Here is a 4,475-nt window from a genome sequence, read left to right on the forward strand (position 1 = left end):
CCTGGCTCCCCTACACCCCTGTTCTTCTAACCACTAGACCCCACCCCCCTCCTGGAGCTGGGAGGAGAACCCAGGAGTCCCGGCTCCCAGGCCCCACAGCCCTGCTTCAGGAAACCAAGCTGAATGACCTGAACGCCACCCCACAGCTCCCCAAATTTGCTGTCATCCAACTTGCCCCTCTCTTTGCAACAATCCTCCCCCTGCCGGCCCCATAGAGGATATCCAGAGTAAATGGGTCTTTGGGAGGTCGTCCCCCTCCTCTGCTCTCAGCTCAGGGTCACCCCTCATGCCTGCCCCCCAAATCTCAACCCAACCAAATACACAGTGATGTCACCTTGACAAGCACCGCTGGCCCCGATGCCCCAGGGGGGCGCTGGGCTGCAGGGAGCGGGGCGGGGGCTCAGCAGGGGGCGCTGTCCCCCATTGTCTATGCTGGCCTCAATGCCCTACGGCAACGCCAGGAGGCGCTGTGCTTTTGGAATTGCCACGTTTCTGATAAGATGAGCATATCGGAGTCAGGACTCCTGGGTTCTATCCCAGCTCTGGGAGGGGAGAGGAGTCCAGTGGTTACACGGTGGGGGGCTGGGAGCCAGGACTCCTGGGTTCTCTCCCTGGCTCTGGGAGGAGAGTGAGGGCTGGTGGTTAGAGCAAAGAGGGCTGTGAATTAGCTCTGTGGTTCTCCCATCCATATGGGGGGGGGGGGGGAAAGGTCTCCCCCTCCCCCCCAGGTTGCCCCAAGGGAATGGGCTCATGCTGTATGGGCATCTAGCCCCCACCCCCAAACAACCCCCCAGGTACAGCCCAGCTGGGCTTTGCCCATCCCCTGGAGCCGGAGGGTTGAGCCCAGAGATCAGAGCCTGGGGGGAAGGTGTTTCTGCCAGGCTGAGGTGGAGCATCTGTCAGGGGGCATAGCTAACGGGGGGTGGGGTGATTTGGGGGTCCCCCCCAGGCTCCAGCTTCGTTGGATGCCCAGCACACAGGCTTGTGCCACCCACAGCTCTCCATGCTGTGCCTTGCAGGAGAGCCGGGTCGGCAGTGCCCAGCCATGGGCAGAAGCCGGGTGGAGGAGTGCAAGCTGCCAGGTCACCATGCCCTGCTTGCAGCTGATGCAGGGAGCAGCTGGGAGGGATGTGCCTGCCAGGGCTGGATAGAGATGGTGGAGAAATTATGCTAAACCCCTGCTCAACCCACTAGACCACACTCCCCTTCCAGCTCCCCTGCTCTTACTCTCCACATGCCTTTTCCAGGGACCCCTTGCCTAGCGCTGAGACGTGGGCCCTCTGGAATGGGGCATCGGGTCTGTTTGTACAGGGACTGCTTACCCAGGGCTGAGATGCGGCCCCTCTGGGGTGGGGCACTGGGGCTGTGTAACAGCCACACAGAACGTTTAGGGCAGGAAGAGAAAGAGAATCCTGCATCAGATGCAGGCTCCAGCGGGGGATATAGGGAGGGCTACGCGGAGTCCCTCAGATTGTGGCATGGCCCGGACACCAGGGTCCGCTAAGGGAAAAAGGCCCTGTGGCCCATCCATGATTCTCAGTTAATGTAATCTAGCCCCTTCTGGCCAGCAGGGGGCAGCGCCAGCTCAGGAACCGGCCTAGCCAGCCTTGGTGTGCTACCCAGCCAGCCGGCCCTGGGCAAACTCCAGCCACTGGTGTGTGCAGACACAGAGGGGTCACTTCTGCCCCACTACATGGGGACAGAACCCCGGCATCCTGCCTCCCAACCCCCCGCATGTGCTGGGGCAGACAGAGCCAGGCAGCAGAATATAGACAGGCCATGGACCAGGTTTTCCCAGCTCTAGCCACTAGGCCCCACTCCCCTCCCAGGGATAGAACCCAGGCATCCTGGCTCCCAACCCCACACTCTAACCACTAGGCCCCACTCCCCTCCCAGAGCCAGAGATAGAGCCCAGACGCCCTGGCTCCCAGCCTCCCCCCCCCCACTCTAACCACTAGGCCCCACTCCCCTCCCAGAGCCAGAGATAGAACCCAGATGCCCTGGCTCCCAGCCCCCCTCCCCCAACCACTAGGCCCCACTCCCCTCCCAGAGCAAGGGATAGAACCCAGGCGTCCTGGCTCCCAGCCCCCCCCCCTCTAACCACTAGGCCGCACTCCCCTCCCAGAGCCAGGGATCGAACCCAAGCATCCTGGCTCTCAGCACTTTCCTCATAAGCTCATCTGTCCCCATGGGCTGCCCGGCAGCTGGGGGCCCTGGAGGCAGTGCCCTGGGCTGGGGGTGGGGGGAGTGATAGAGGAGAGGGGTGCAGCTGTTTATTGCCTCTGGCTAGAAAAGTGGGGAGGCAGCTGGTGCTGTGGGGGAGCCGGCGTGGGCGGGTGCTATTCCCCTCACGCTGCCAGGGTCGAGCAGCTGGCGCTCTGCAACAGTCATGCTCCCCTGTTTGCTAACTACGGTGGTTAATTGCTTTCCGATCCACATGAGGGGAATGGTAAGCAGGACAGCCAGCCTGCTGGGGGGTGGGGGGGAACCAGGACTCCTGGGTTCTCTCCCTGGCTCTGGGAGGGGAGTGGGGACTAGTGGTTAGAGCAGTGGGGGCTTGTGAGAGGAAATTCATTGAGGTTTCTAAAGGGCCTTGGGTAGGCACTTAGAAAAGGCTAAAGATAGATTAATAACTCCAGTTATAGCTTTTATAAAATGCAGCTGCCTCTGGGGTGGGATGCAGGGGCTATTTATACAGGGACCCCTCGCCCAGCACTGGAACGTGGCCACGTCTGGGGTGTGGCGCGGGGGCTGGGTATACGGGGCTCCTCGCCTGGCACTGAGATGGGGCCCCTCTGGGGTTGAGTGCAGGGACTGGTTATATGGGGACCCTTCACGCCGTACTGAGATGCGGCCCTTCTGGGGTGGGGCGTTGGACATGGAGGCTGTGTAACAGCTCGCGGGAACATCTGGGGCAGGAGATGAAGTTTCCCGTTGAAATGTCAGGAGAATTATGGCACCACTTTTGGAGTGAAAAAGCCAAGGGATGGGGCGCTTGGCACTGCCAGTAATAATACAGGGCCCCCAGGCCTGGGCAAGCAGCGGGTCGAGAGTGAGGGGCACCAGCGGAGCTGCATGTGGGATGAGTTCCCCTCCCGCACTGTTCCTGGTGCCTAATGAAGGGGGTTTAGGGAGATGATTAAGGGGGCCATGGAACAACAGGAATTTCAGGGGCCAAATGCAGGGCACCAGCGGCTCAGCACCACCTCCCCGCTTGAGGGAGGGTCAGATCAGCCCCCCCTCCCTGGAACATCCCAGCTGCCCTAGGCCCTTTCCCGCTCAATCTCCTTCACCCCAGCCCTCCCAGAGCCAGGGAGAGAACCCAGGAGTCCTGGCTCCCAGCCCCCCTGCTCTAACCACTAGACCCCACTCCCCTGCCAGAGCGGGGCTGGGACTGATCGGCTGTCTCCTCACACCCAGCTGGCACTCTGCCGTTACATTTTCTATCGGCCGTGTCTATTTTTTCCTCCTTTCTTCCTCCTTCCCTTGTTCTCTGCAGAGAGCCCGAGCGTCACGAATGGGGGACGGGGCCTTTGTTCCTGTGAGCCACCTTGCTCCCCGCTGCTCCTAACCAGCCCCAGTCGCAATCCGCCACAGCTTCCATCGTCGTGCCTGCTCCAGCGGGGCGTGGGGACTGGCCGGACAGCACTGAGAGAGAAGACAGCTGGACTGAGGTGCTAGGGGGGTACTGGGCAGGGGGTCAGCAGGGGGCGCTCTCCTCTGCCAGTCATTGCAGACGCCGGTGCTCCAGGGCCCGGCTGTGCTGCAGGGAGCAGGGCAGGTGTTCTTCTCCCCTGGAGGTGCTGCCCCAGGGCTAGGCATCTCCCCAGCTTGTCCCACATGGGTGAATCTTTCTGTAAACACCTACCCCATAGGGGCCCCTACATTCTGCCCCCCTGGCTTTGGGGTGAAACCTGGAGCAAATTTACCCCTTTACAGGCCTGTGAGCTTCTGAGCCCCCCCAGAATCACCCAGCCCCCCCAGCCCCCCATAGCACAGCCCCCTTTTGGTTCAGGGCTCTCTGCCAGCCAGGGGAGTGCCCCCCTTTTCAGCACAACAGCCTCTAGGTTCAGCCCTGACTGCAAGGGGAAGATATCCCAGCCACACACCTCTTAGAGGTCACCCCTTTAACCAACCACTTCCCATCTGGTCTCTCCTCCACCCTCCTAACTTCCTGGGCCCTGCTTAGCTTGTAGAGACCAGCTGGTATCATAACTCGGGGTGCTATAGGGGCAAATTGGCGGCTGGCTTCTCTGGACATGGGGGAGGGAGGGGAGTGTGGAACTTTGTGTATCTCTCACACACACCCCTCGGAGACATACATCCCTTGCACACACATACGCACACCCTCCTCTGCTACACACCCACCCCTCTGCTACATACACCCCTTGGACACACATACACACAAAAACATACCCCTCTACTACATACACACATGCACACACACCCCTCTGTCACACAACCTCACACCCCCC

The sequence above is a fragment of the Terrapene carolina genome, unplaced genomic scaffold (assembly GCF_002925995.2).
Source record: "Terrapene carolina triunguis isolate 2854851 unplaced genomic scaffold, T_m_triunguis-2.0 Scaffold31355, whole genome shotgun sequence".
Taxonomy (NCBI): Eukaryota; Metazoa; Chordata; order Testudines; family Emydidae; genus Terrapene; species Terrapene triunguis.